Here is a 15,909-nt window from a genome sequence, read left to right on the forward strand (position 1 = left end):
CCGAGGAGAGGGGAGTATCACCTATGTGCTTTACTTTAGAATGGGCCCAGCTGATGGTGGTTATGGTCACCATCCACCCGTTACAGCCTACCATGAAGCTTATCATCAGTTATCCCCACACATCTCCCATTGGGGACCTTGGAGGCTTCGGATCAGCAGACTACACAGATTCACGCATGTCAACCATATTTCCTGATCCAGCATGAAGGCTACATCAAGGTTCCTGCAGTCCTCCCTGCTGGGCCCAAACCAGAAGCCATAGAGAACACCTCCTTGCCCATTAACGGCAATAGGTGAGGAAAGCGGGGTTTACCAGATGACCTGCGTGGATGAGCGCTAAGCAGCGCTACAAAATACAAGTTGGGCCTCTTACTTTCTTTGTGGGTCCGAAAAACGGATGACGCACAGAAGTAAAATAATTGGACCAACTCAATGCATGTGGATGACAGACGCCCATACACACAGATGACAGGCGGCCATACACACAAATGACAGACGCCCATACACACAGATGACAGGCGGCCATACACACAAATGACAGACGCCCATACACACAAAGGACAGGCGGCCATACACACAAATGACAGACGCCCATACACACAGATGACAGGCGGCCATACACACAGATGACAGGCGGCCATACACACAGATGACAGACGCCCATACACACAGATGACAGGCGGCCATACACACAGATGACAGGCGGCCATACACAAAGATGACAGACGCCCATACACACAAAGGACAGGCGCCCATACACACAAATGACAGACGCCCATACACACAAATGACAGACGGCCATACACACAGATGACAGACGCCCATACACACAGATGACAGGCGGCCATACACACAGATGACAGGCGGCCATACACACAGATGACAGGCGGCCATACACACAGATGACAGACGCCCATACACACAGATGACAGGCGCCCATACACACAAATGACAGACGCCCATACACACAAAGGACAGGCGGCCATACACACAAATGACAGACGCCCATACACACAAAGGACAGGCGGCCATACACACAGATGACAGACGCCCATACACACAGATGACAGACGCCCATACACACAGATGACAGACGGCCATACACACAGATGACAGACGCCCATACACACAGATGACAGACGCCCATACACACAGATGACAGACGCCCATACACACAGATGACAGACGCCCATACACACAGATGACAGACGCCCATACACACAGATGACAGACGGCCATACACACAGATGACAGACGCCCATACACACAGATGACAGACGCCCATACACACAGATGACAGACGCCCATACACACAAAGGACAGGCGGCCATACACACAAATGACAGACGCCCATACACACAAAGGACAGGCGGCCATACACACAGATGACAGACGCCCATACACACAGATGACAGACGCCCATACACACAGATGACAGACGCCCATACACACAGATGACAGACGCCCATACACACAGATGACAGGCGGCCATACACACAGATGACAGACGCCCATACACACAGATGACAGACGCCCATACACACAAATGACAGACGCCCATACACACAAATGACAGACGCCCATACACACAGATGACAGACGCCCATACACACAAATGACAGACGCCCATACACACAGATGACAGACGGCCATACACACAGATGACAGACGCCCATACACACAAATGACAGACGCCCATACACACAAATGACAGACGGCCATACACACAGATGACAGACGCCCATACACACAGATGACAGGCGGCCATACACACAGATGACAGACGGCCATACACACAAAGGACAGACGCCCATACACACAGATGACAGACGGCCATACACACAGATGACAGACGGCCATACACACAGATGACAGACGGCCATACACACAGATGACAGACGGCCATACACACAGATGACAGACGCCCATACACACAGATGACAGGCGGCCATACACAAAGGACAGGCGGCCATACACAAAGGACAGGCGGCCATACACACAGATGACAGACGCCCATACACACAAAGGACAGACGCCCATACACACAAAGGACAGACGCCCATACACACAAAGGACAGACGCCCATACACACAAAGGACAGACGCCCATACACACAGATGACAGGCGCCCATACACACAGATGACAGACGGCCATACACACAGATGACAGACGGCCATACACACAGATGACAGACGCCCATACACACAAAGGACAGGCGGCCATACACACAGATGACAGACGCCCATACACACAAATGACAGACGCCCATACACACAGATGACAGACGGCCATACACACAGATGACAGACGGCCATACACACAGATGACAGACGCCCATACACACAGATGACAGACGGCCATACACACAGATGACAGACGGCCATACACACAGATGACAGGCGCCCATACACACAGATGACAGGCGCCCATACACACAGATGACAGGCGCCCATACACACAGATGACAGGCGCCCATACACACAGATGACAGGCGCCCATACACACAGATGACAGGCGCCCATACACACAAATGACAGACGGCCATACACACAAATGACAGACGGCCATACACACAGATGACAGACGGCCATACACACAAAGGACAGACGGCCATACACACAAAGGACAGACGCCCATACACACAGATGACAGACGCCCATACACACAGATGACAGACGCCCATACACACAGATGACAGACGGCCATACACACAAAGGACAGGCGGCCATACACACAGATGACAGACGGCCATACACACAAAGGACAGACGCCCATACACACAAAGGACAGACGCCCATACATACAGATGACAGACGGCCATACACACAGATGACAGACGCCCATACACACACATGACAGACGCCCATACACACAGATGACAGACGCCCATACACACAGATGACAGACGCCCATACACACAGATGACAGGCGGCCATACACACAAATGACAGGCGGCCATACACACAGATGACAGACGCCCATACACACAGATGACAGGCGGCCATACACACAGATGACAGGCGGCCATACACACAGATGACAGACGGCCATACACACAGATGACAGGCGGCCATACACACAGATGACAGACGCCCATACACACAGATGACAGACGGCCATACACACAGATGACAGACGCCCATACACACAGATGACAGACGCCCATACACACAGATGACAGACGCCCATACACACAGATGACAGGCGGCCATACACACAGATGACAGGCGGCCATACACACAGATGACAGACGGCCATACACACAGATGACAGACGCCCATACACACAGATGACAGACGCCCATACACACAGATGACAGACGCCCATACACACAGATGACAGACGCCCATACACACAGATGACAGACGCCCATACACACAGATGACAGGCGGCCATACACACAAATGACAGGCGGCCATACACACAAATGACAGGCGGCCATACACACAGATGACAGACGCCCATACACACAGATGACAGGCGGCCATACACACAGATGACAGACGGCCATACACACAGATGACAGACGGCCATACACACAGATGACAGACGGCCATACACACAGATGACAGACGGCCATACACACAGATGACAGGCGGCCATACACACAAAGGACAGGCGCCCATACACACAGATGACAGACGCCCATACACATAGATGACAGACGCCCATACACACAGATGACAGGCGGCCATACACACAAAGGACAGGCGCCCATACACACAGATGACAGACGCCCATACACACAGATGACAGACGCCCATACACACAGATGACAGACGCCCATACACACAGATGACAGGCGGCCATACACACAGATGACAGGCGGCCATACACACAGATGACAGACGCCCATACACACAGATGACAGACGCCCATACACACAGATGACAGACGGCCATACACACAGATGACAGACGCCCATACACATAGATGACAGACGGCCATACACACAGATGACAGACGGCCATACACACAGATGACAGACGCCCATACACACAAATGACAGGCGGATAGCTTTGGGAAGCGAAATGGTAAGCTCTAGTCTGAATAATGGCGCCCCTCAAGGTCTGGCGAGCCGCAGGCTCCAACATGTATAGGAACATCTCCTATATTCCCTGACGATGTGTTGGGAATCGATATGGGGAATCCCACAACAGGAAGGGATACGGAATGTGGCCGTTAACCCCCTGATAACCATGAGCTCTGCTCCGGGCAGAAGACATTACAGGGTTTATTCTATTTCATATGGCTGTCGCTCCACCTCCATCTCGGCTATAGACATGTTTGTGATGTCATTTTAAAGTTTGACCTTACATTGCATGTTGTAGCTCCAGTAGAAGCAGAGGTCCAGCCGTTTGAAGTTAGAGCTGTCACTTTAGTCTGTGTGCAGAAGGGGCGGCAGAGAGCGATCTGTGATTCTCCCGCCTGTTCCTGTCCCCCAGGCGAGGAGTAACATGGACTTTGGTTCATCTTATCGTCCCCATACCATTATCAATCTAAGAACAGATCTGATTGTCTCCCCCCCCCCCCCCCCCCCCCCCCGTCCCCGGAATCACTCCTCTACAGCATTTAACCCCGTAGGTCATTGCTGATCCCCGCATCTAATTGTTTTTTGACGCTTCCACAATTCTTTCAAGTATTATAAAAAATGAGCCATAATTGGCAGAGCGGCATTGGTAACAAGCTGTACCATAAAGCATTACACTGTCCAGCGCAGCTAATACCCGAAAATGATGAACCAATGCCCAAAGAGGAATACAAAGTAACCAACAAGTGATATGTGCCTCAAAAGGGCGCCGCTAAAAACAAGCCCTCCTGCACAAAACAAGCCCTCATACAGCGGGGCGGGAAACAAGATGTCCAAAAGCAGTAAACCTTATGTGAGACATCTGTAACGCTGCAATCGGAATGGCCTGTAGGATAAAGCGAACATAATAGAGCGGCGCCCGGACACACGAGGGTAATCCGTTCACAGACGGAGCTCTGAAGCCCCTAAAGGGGAAACTAACTGCAAGCAGAAGAAAACTAACCATACTTACCTCCCACCGCGTTCCCCAATGACCTGCGGCGCAGCTGAACGCTGTCACTCCCTCCTCCCACACCAATGATGTCATTGAATAGCTGTGATTGGTTAACCCAGCTCCAGCTTTCATTGGCTGATGCAGCTCTGAGTTAACCAATCAGAGCATTAGCTTGCTGGAGGCGGGGCATTTAAGCCCCACATCCAGTAAACAATGCTCTGTGTCGGCGTGGAGTGGGGACTGAGAGCCTGCAGCAGTGCCGGAGCCCATTGCGAGGACGAAACGGCGGCGGCAGGTGAGTATAGACAACCCCTCCCCCGAGACTCATTTTGCAGGTTCTTTGACTTGCAAGCAGGCTCGTAAATGTGGGCAAAAATTCGGGAGAGAGCCTACTCACAAGTCAAAAAACTCGCAAGCTGAGGCGCTCGCATCCCGAGGGACCGCTGGACTGATAATACCAGAAAAAGGCATTGTGAAAACTGAGATGAAACGGCTTTATTTTCCATCGACTCCCTGAAAAATAAGGTGATTCAGTGTACGAAGTCACCAGAAATCACGGAAAGCGAGAGAAAAAGTGTACAAAGACACAACTCACAGGAAAAGAAGCCAAACATGCATCACCTGATACTGCGGCCAATCACCACGTCCCGTAGTAGCCTGCAGACAGGGCCCAAACATGCATCACCTGATACTGCGGCCAATCACCACGCCCCGTAGTAGCCAGCAGACAGGGGCCAAACATGCATCACCTGATACTGCGGCCAATCACCACGCCCCGTAGTAGCCTGCAGACAGGGGCCAAACATGCATCACCTGATACTGCGGCCAATCACCACGTCCCGTAGTAGCCTGCAGACAGGAGCCAAACATGCATCACCTGATACTGCGGCCAATCACCACGCCCCGTAGTAGCCAGCAGACAGGGGCCAAACATGCATCACCTGATACTGCGGCCAATCACCACGTCCCGTAGTAGCCTGCAGACAGAGGCCAAACATGCATCACCTGATACTGCGGCCAATCACCACGTCCCGTAGTAGCCTGCAGACAGGGGCCAAACATGCATCACCTGATACTGCGGCCAATCACCACGTCCCGTAGTAGCCTGCAGACAGAGGCCAAACATGCATCACCTGATACTGCAGGAATGGGGGGCCACACATGCATCACCTTATACTGCAGGAATGGGGGGGCCACACATGCATCACCTGATGCAGGAATGGGGGGCCACACATGCATCACCTGATGCTGCAGGAATGGGGGGGCCACACATGCATCACCTGATACTGCAGGAATGGGGGGCCACACATGCATCACCTGATACTGCAGGAATGGGGGGGCCACACATGCATCACCTGATACTGCAGGAATGAGGGGCCACACATGCATCACCTGATGCTGCAGGAATGGGGGGCCACACATGCATCACCTGATACTGCAGGAATGAGGGGCCACACATGCATCACCTGATACTGCAGGAATGGGGGGCCACACATGCATCACCTGATACTGCAAAAATGGGGGGGCCACACATGCATCACCTGATACTGCAGGAATGAGGGGCCACACATGCATCACCTGATACCGCAGGAATGGGGGGGCCACACATGCATCACCTGATACCGCAGGAATGGGGGGGCAACGCATGCATCACCTGATACCGCAGGAATGGGGGGGCCACGCATGCATCACCTGATACCGCAGGAATGGGGGGGCCACACATGCATCACCTGATACCGCAGGAATGGGGGGCCACACATGCATCACCTGATGCTGCAGGAATGGGGGGCCACACATGCATCACCTGATGCTGCAGGAATGGGGGGGCCACACATGCATCACTTGATGCTGCAGGAATGGGGGGCCACACATGCATCACCTGATGCTGCAGGAATGGGGGGCCACACATGCATCACCTGATGCTGCAGGAATGGGGGGGCCACACATGCATCACCTGATGCTGCAGGAATGGGGGGGCCACACATGCATCACCTGGTACCGCGGCCAATCACCACGTCCCGTAGTAGCCTGCAGACAGGGGCCAAACATGCATCACCTGATACTGCGGCCAATCACCACGTCCCGTAGTAGCCTGCAGACAGAGGCCAAACATGCATCACCTGATACTGCAGGGCGGCCAATCACCACGTCCCGTAGTAGCCTGCAGACAGGGGCCAAACATGCATCACCTGATACTGCAGCCAATCACCACGTCCCGTAGTAGCCTGCAGACAGGGGCCAAACATGCATCACCTGATACTGCGGCCAATCACCACGTCCCGTAGTAGCCTGCAGACAGAGGCCAAACATGCATCACCTGATACTGCGGCCAATCACCACGTCCCGTAGTAGCCTGCAGACGGGCCAAACATGCATCACCTGATATAACCCCGCCCCCTGTGAGAGGTCCCTAATAGGAGGTCTGCTGATTTATCTTGATAATGTGCTGTAAACTGTCCGCAGTAATTTATGTCTAACAAATTAGGTATAACAGAAGTGGAACATTTGTTAAAAAAAGCAGAAAGTAGAAGTTGAGCTGCTGATTGGAGACATGTCTAAAAGCACAGCTTAGAGGAAGAAATGGCAGAGCTGGACTAAATGTTACCTTGGTTATACTAGAAAACCCACATGGTAAAACCCGTGTCACGTGAAAAGGAAGAATCTAGGGGCCTACTATGGCACTGGTGTTACACACTGTCCAATCAGAGCATCCGCCCTGATAAGGGGGACCCCGATTCCCAACCTTTCCCTGACATTTTCTTAACTTATTTATCAGGAGAATTACAGAATTAGTGGCTGCACTAAGCAGCTTGTAGAAGTGTTAGTAATTAGAAAGGAAAACAATATCCATGCGGCCGTCCGATCGCCCCGCTGTTCACATTACCTGATCAGAGTATCCCTCCTGAAAAAGGGCAAATCTGATCTCACACCTTGCCTATTCTTTTCTATCCCCCTTGAATGTGTCTAGGAATTGTTTCTTGCTTATGGCAGCCCGAACTGACGACAGACTAAGAAGTAATTGCTTATACACTTTTTTTTTTAATTCAGTGTTTCGTAGCTTGACATGTAGCAGTTTGGTTTAAAAGGTGTTCCTGTCTACTTCCTGACCTCTCCCAGGTCACAAGCTCCTTACATCCCAATAGTAAAGGCCCATTTAGGCACAACGATTCTCGCTCAAGAATCACTCCAAGCCGTCTTTTGAGCGATGATCGCTGTGTAACCGCTGACATCCTGCAGTTTTGGTTCCCCCGTCGCTCATCGTTGTCTGTCAGCGTGCTGACGATGAGCCTCATCAGGGATTCACAGCGGGATACAGCTGATACTATTGTTTCATCCCGCGCCCTGATGACAGGCTGGTATGAAGAACAGAGCGGTCCAGCTGCATTCTCCATACCCCGCTCAGAGCGCTCGGCTGTATACCAGCCGGGCGCTCCAAGCAGAGAACAGCTGGGTGCAGGAAACAAGCGGGGACACCCCTGTATAACAGCCGGGCGCTCCAAGCAGAGAACAGGTGGATGTGTAACACAAGCGGGGACACCCCTATATACCAGCCGGGCGCTCCAAGCAGAGAACAGCTGGGTGTAGAACACAAGCGGGGACACCCCTGTATAACAGCCGGGCGCTCCAAGCAGAGAACAGCTGGGTGTAGAACACAAGCGGGGACACCCCTGTATAACAGCCGGGCGCTCCAAGCAGAGAACAGGTGGATGTGTAACACAAGCGGGGACACCCCTATATACCAGCCGGGCGCTCCAAGCAGAGAACAGCTGGGTGTAGAACACAAGCGGGGACACCCCTGTATAACAGCCGGGCGCTCCAAGCAGAGAACAGCTGGGTGTAGAACACAAGCGGGGACACCCCTGTATAACAGCCGGGCGCTCCGAGCAGAGAACAGCTGGATGTAGAATACAAGCGGGGACACCCCTGTATAACAGCCGGGCGCTCCGAGCAGAGAACAGCCGGGTGCAGGAGACAAGCGGGGACACCCCTGTATACCAGCCGGGCGCTCCAAGCAGAGAACAGCTGGGTGCAGGAGACAAGCGGGGACACCCCTGTATACCAGCCGGGCGCTCCGAGCAGAGAACAGCTGGGTGCAGGAGACAAGCGGGGCACCCCTGTATAACAGCCGGGCGCTCCGAGCGGAGAACAGCTGGATGCAGAACACAAGCGGGGACACCCCTGTATAACAACCAGGCGCTCCGAGCAGAGAACAGCTGGATGTGTAACACAAGCGGGGACACCCCTGTATACCAGCCGGGCGCTCCGAGCAGAGAACAGCTGGGTGCAGGAAACAAGCGGGGACACCCCTGTATAACAGCCAGGCGCTCCGAGCAGAGAACAGCTGGGTGCAGGAAACAAGCGGGGACACCCCTGTATAACAGCCGGACGCTCCGAGCAGAGAACAGCTGGATGTAAAACACAAGCGGGGACACCCCCGTATAACAGCCGGGCGCTCCGAGCAGAGAACAGCTGGGTGCAGGAGACAAGCGGGGACACCCCTGTATACCAGCCGGGCGCTCCGAGCAGAGAACAGCTGGGTGCAGGAGACAAGCGGGGACACCCCTGTATAACAGCCGGGCGCTCCGAGCAGAGAACAGCTGGATGCAGAACACAAGCGGGGACACCCCTGTATAACAGCCGGGCGCTCCGAGCAGAGAACAGCTGGATGCAGAACACAAGCGGGGACACCCCTGTATAACAGCCGGGCGCTCCGAGCAGAGAACAGCTGGATGTAGAAACAAGCGGGGACACCCCTGTATACCAGCCGGGCGCTCCGAGCAGAGAACAGCTGGATGTACAAACAAGCGGGGACACCCCTGTATACCAGCCGGGCGCTCCGAGCAGAGAACAGCTGGATGTGTAACACAAGCGGGGACACCCCTGTATAACAGCCGGGTGCTCCGAGCAGAGAACAGCTGGATGTAGAACACAAGCGGGGACACCCCTGTATAACAGCCAGGCGCTCCGAGCAGAGAACAGCTGAATGCAGAACACAAGCGGGGACACCCCTGTATAACAGCCGGGCGCTCTGAGAAGAGAACAGCTGGGTGCAGGAGACAAGCGGGGACACCCCTGTATAACAGCCGGGTGCTCCGAGCAGAGAACAGCTGGATGTAGAAGACAAGCGGGGACACCCCTGTATAACAGCCGGGCGCTCTGAGAAGAGAACAGCTGGGTGCAGGAGACAAGCGGGGACACCCCTGTATAACAGCCGGGTGCTCCGAACAGAGAACAGCTGGATGTAGAACGCAAGCGGGGACACCCCTGTATAACAGCCAGGCGCTCCGAGCAGAGAACAGGTGGATGCAGGAGACAAGTGGGGACACCCCTGTATACCAGCCGGGCACTCCGAGCAGAGAACAGCTGAAGGTAGAACACAAGCGGGGACACCCCTGTATAACAGCTGGGCGCTCCGAGCAGAGAACAGCTGGGTGCAGGAGACAAGCAGGGACACCCCTGTATAACAGCCGGGCGCTCCGAGCAGAGAACAGCTGGATGTAGAACACAAGCAGGAACACTCCTGTATAACAGCCGGGCGCTCCGAGCAGAGAACAGCCGGGTGCAGGAGACAAGCGGGGACACCCCTGTATAACAGCCGGGCGCTCCGAGCAGAGAAAAGCTGGATGTAGAAGACAAGCGGGGACACCCCTGTATAACAGCCGGGCGCTCCAAGCAGGGGACAGCTGGGTGCAGGAGACAAGCGGGGACACCCCTGTATTACAGCTGGGCGCTCCGAGCAGGGGACAGCTGGGTGCAGGAGACAAGCGGGGACACCCCTGTATAACAGCCAGGCGCTCCGAGCAGAGAACAGCTGGATGTAGAACACAAGCGGGGACACCCCTGTATAACAGCCGGGCGCTCCGAGCAGAGAACAGCTGGATGTAGAAGACAAGCGGGGACACCCCTGTATAACAGCCAGGCGCTCCGAGCAGGGGACAGCTGGGTGCAGAAGACAAGCGGGGACACCCCTGTATAACAGCCGGGCGCTCCGAGCAGAGAACAGCTGGGTGCAGGAGACAAGCGGGGACACCCCTGTATAACAGCCGGGGGCTCCGAGCAGAGAACAGCTGGATGTAGAACACAAGCGGGGACACCCCTGTATAACAGCCGGGCGCTCCGAGCAGAGAACAGCTGGATGCAGAACACAAGCGGGGACACCCCTGTATAACAGCCAGGCGCTCCGTGCAGAGAACAGCCGGGTGCAGGAAACAAGCAGGGACACCCCTGTATACCAGCCGGGCACTCCGAGCAGAGAACAGCTGGGTGCAGTAGACAAGCGGGGACACCCCTGTATAACAGCCAGGCGCTCCGTGTAGAGAACAGCTGGATGCAGAACACAAGCGGGGACACCCCTGTATAACAGCCGGGCACTCTGAGCAGAGAACAGCTGGGTGCAGGAGACAAGCGGGGACACCCCTGTATAACAGCCGGGCGTTCCAAGCAGAGAACAGCTGGATGTAGAAGACAAGCGGGGACACCCCTGTATACCAGCCGGGCGCTCCGAGCAGAGAACAGCTGGATGTAGAACACAAGCGGGGACACCCCTGTATACCAGCCGGGCGCTCCGAGCAGAGAACAGCTGGATGCAGAACACAAGCGGGGACACCCCTGTATACCAGCCGGGCGCTCCGAGCAGAGAACAGCTGGATGTAGAACACAAGCGGGGACACCCCTGTATACCAGCCGGGTGCTCCGAGCAGAGAACAGCTGGGTGTAGAACACAAGCGGGGACACCCCTGTATACCAGCCGGGTGCTCCGAGCAGAGAACAGCTGGGTGCAGGAAACAAGCGGGGACACCCCTGTATAACAGCCGGGCGCTCCGAGCAGAGAACAGCTGGAGACAGAACACAAGCGGGGACACCCCTGTATACCAGCCGGGTGCTCCGAGCAGAGAACAGCTGGGTGCAGGAGACAAGCGGGGACACCCCTGTATAACAGCCGGGTGCTCCGTGTAGAGAACAGCTGGATGTAGAACACAAGCGGGGACACCCCTGTATACCAGCCGGGTGCTCCGAGCAGAGAACAGCTGGGTGCAGGAGACAAGTGGGGACACCCCTGTATAACAGCCGGGTGCTCCGTGTAGAGAACAGCTGGATGCAGAACACAAGCGGGGACATCCCACTTGTCTTCTTCATCCTCCGCTGGGTGTGCTCAGCTGTATGACAGCCTGGCGCTCCCGGTGGGGAACAGCTGGACGCACAGAAGAAGCGGCCCTCCTCTTGTCCTCTGCATCCTGAGCAATCATCTTGGGCTGTAAATGACACAACGATTATCGCTCAAAAGTCACTCAAAAGACAGCTTTTGAGCGATAATTTTTGTGTGTAAATGGGCCATAAGAGTCAAGCCAGCACTTTCCTGCTCCTTTACATGCAAATTACTGAATAATAGCATCAATTAAAACAAACTTATTGTATATATTAAAATCTACAAATTCCCCGATCCAGTAATGTATCACAAATAAGGACAAGCAGATATAAAGTTTCCACCTCTTTCCTCGTAGTATAAACACTAGAGGGTACTAGTTTAGAAAGTGGCAGGCCTCTAGATTAGGGGCTGATGGGGAAATATGTCCTAGAAGGAATTAATTGGGCCCCAAACCCCAAGACTTCTAGACCAACACGTTTCTGATTGGGTGTCATGAGGGAGTCTATAGACTGGAGCGAGATGGGCCCGGTCAGGCGGGATGGTGGAATAAGAAGTGTTTGAGCGCACCGCAGTTCATGTAGACGTGTTCATTAGCGGCTGGTATAGGTATAGATTATCATGTGACTTAGATAGAGCGTTATGCATCAATGGCATCTCTGTGAATCATAACCCATTCCTGATGCAGTGACCCGGACAACCCATGGACTGCTCCACATGGCTGCTGCTGTAGGTTCATGAATCTGTAGTGACTTCACCGTGAGCCCGGACAATGCCGGACGCCTAGATGGAAAGGACTCCCAAGAAGTAATGCGCTGCTGCAGGCGCATGACCCAGGACTGGAGGCGAGACCTGCCCGGACAGGACATGAGCTTGCCTGTACTCGCCTGGCCTAGCTGCTTGCTCATGGAGACACAGTAGAGCCCCTACATCTATAGAAACGCCTGGTGTTCAATAGCAGCCCCTAATCTAGGGCTCTGGTACCAGACCTGCACCCGCTCTCCCAGGTATGCTGCGAGATCAGAGCTGGACACTTTGTATCGGTTTGTCCCTGTTTGTGATACATTACTGAAGCAGAGGATTCTTCCATTTACAATGAGCTTTCGTTGAGGCTGTTATTCAGGGACTCGTCCTGCTGGGCTTGCAGGGAATACATTTACATACATATTAACCTAAATGTTGCATGTTCAGTATTCTGTCAATCTGAGCGAAGCCATCGGCTGCGGTGGGAACCTGGGACGGTCCTGCCCCAATGTGTCATTCTAACAAGCTGGGACTTGAGACATAATATCACACAATCTGCTGTGTAGGAACGCCCTGTTAGACCCGTCATACTGGAAGGCTGGAGCGCCGGGCCTCACGCAGGGCTACAGCCTAACATTTCCAGCTCACATTTGGGAAACGTTTGCATCGAGGACTTTCAGCAAGTCTTGGCTTCTAGTCATTTCTCTTATATATTGTCATGGTGTAATTAATGCTTCAGGTTGAAACGGAGGATTCATTTGCAGGGTTTCTGCAGCTAAGGGCGCTTACACACGGGACGATGATCGTACGGCTTGTTGCTGGATCGCGTCATTCGGAACGAAAACCCTCCAATGTGAAAGAATGTGGAAAGCAGAATATAATCCAGCGCCCACAGCGTCGCTTCAAAGAGCCGGGATTAGATCCATCTAACAAACTTTGGGGAACTTACTCAGATGGGGGTCTAGGAACCGCCAGAACCCCCCTTGTGCCAAACAATGGAGACTGTCCACGAGAACACCAGAATAAGAGGGGTGTAATTGTAGATTATTAATAACGCATTACATGGATGGTGCCACACGTTTCACATATAGGGTTCTGCCATACAAGCATGTAAGGGATGTGGTACGGTTTATATGGTGTCCTTCCTTGCGAGGGGCCAGGGTGGCCCTAATTCTATCCGGAGGTAGACATGTGCATTCATGTGAAATCAGGGCTCTTATGTCGGGCGTGCTCTTCAGCCAAAAAGTGCCAAATCCAAGTGTGCGCTCCAACGGCCGGAAATGGCACACCGCCATTAGTAATGCATGCTCCCCAGCGTGGCATGGCATGAAGCTTGTGCCCACTCACTAGAGGAGAACTCCACGCTCTATTAGTGAAATGCTAATAAAATGCCAAGTGCCTTAATGTAATTAAACATGTGAATAAAAACAATCTGAAATGAAAGAATCGCTCTGTGCAGGATAAAACAGCGGCGGTAAGGCCGGGCTCACGCCATTGGATTTCCAACATGCTGCACGCATATCTCTCCTGCGCCAGTGAGCAACGACAAGGCATACTCGCTGTGTGCCGCCAATCCCCATGCACTAGCTTGGCTTTTTTGAGCGTGTAATACATGCCAAGATAGAACATGCCACGATTCTTATTTCACGCAATGAAAGAATATAGAGGTGTGGTGGACTGAAAATGGGCATAAAAGGGCTAGAGATATGAGCAGAGTTTATCTAATACTTCATTCCAACCATTTGCCACAAGTTATTACTCCAAAATATCCAGCACATTTCTTTGGATTTTGATGCTACCCGGCTGCCTGTCACTCCAGTAGATGTAAAAATGAAACCTGCATGCAACCACCCAAAATCAGAGAATACCCTGCGAGCGCTGCTCAGGAGGCCAGTATTTATGAGAAGGTCCAGGACTACCTTGAAAAGGGGATCATAAAGGTATATCATTCCCTTGACAACACCCCATTGTTTCCAACCACAAACCCTTGGCATGGTCCATGACCTGCGAGCAGTCAATGCTGTGACCATTGTAAACATTGAAAGCGAACCCCCCCCCCCCACCTCGTCTCAGGTGCCACAGCCAGCTCTGCCTTCTTCACAAACAGTTTTTTTAATGTGCCCTTACTAAAGAGTGCCAGCTCATGTTTACTTTCACACCTGGTGACAAGCAGTATTTCTGGGGTGCGTTGCCGCAGGGAGCAGCCAACTCCCCAGCACAGTACTCAAGCCTTAAGGCTCTTTTAGACACAACGATTATCGCTCAAAAGATGACTTTTGTGTCATTTACAGCGCAAGATGAGCGACCACCTTGTGCTGCCAGCGGAGGATGCAGAAGAAAAGTGGGGCCGCTTGTCTTCTGCATCCAGCTGTTCTCTGCTTGGAGCGCCCGGCTGGTATACAGGGGAGTCCCCGCTTGTGTTCTACCTTCAGCTGTTCTCTGCTCGGAGCGCCCGGCTGTTATACAGGGGTGTCCCCGCTTGTTTCCTGCACCCAGCTGTTCTCTGCTCGGAGCGCCCGGCTGTTATACAGGGGTGTCCCCGCTTGTGTTCTACATCCAGCTGTTCTCTGCTTGGAGCGCCCGGCTGGTATACAGGGGAGTCCCCGCTTGTGTTCTACATCCAGCTGTTCTCTGCTCGGAGCGCCCGGCTGGTATACAGGGGTGTCCCCGCTTGTCTCCTGCACCCAGCTGTTCTCTGCTCGGAGCGCCCGGCTGTTATACAGGGGTGTCCCCGCTTGTTTCCTGCACCCAGCTGTTCTCTGCTTGGAGCGCCCGGCTGGTATACAGCTGAGCGCTCCGAGCGGGGTATGGAGAATGCAGCTGGACCGCTCTGTTCTTCATACCAGCCTGTCATCAGGGAGCAGGATGAAACAATAGTATCAGCTGTATCCCGCTGTGAGTCCCTGATGAGGCTCATCGTCAGCACGCTGACAGACAACGATGAGCAACGGGGGAACCAAAACTGCAGGATGTCAGCGAAGCTACACACAGCGATA

This window comes from Eleutherodactylus coqui, chromosome 13, assembly GCF_035609145.1.
Source record: "Eleutherodactylus coqui strain aEleCoq1 chromosome 13, aEleCoq1.hap1, whole genome shotgun sequence".
Classification (NCBI taxonomy): domain Eukaryota; kingdom Metazoa; phylum Chordata; class Amphibia; order Anura; family Eleutherodactylidae; genus Eleutherodactylus; species Eleutherodactylus coqui.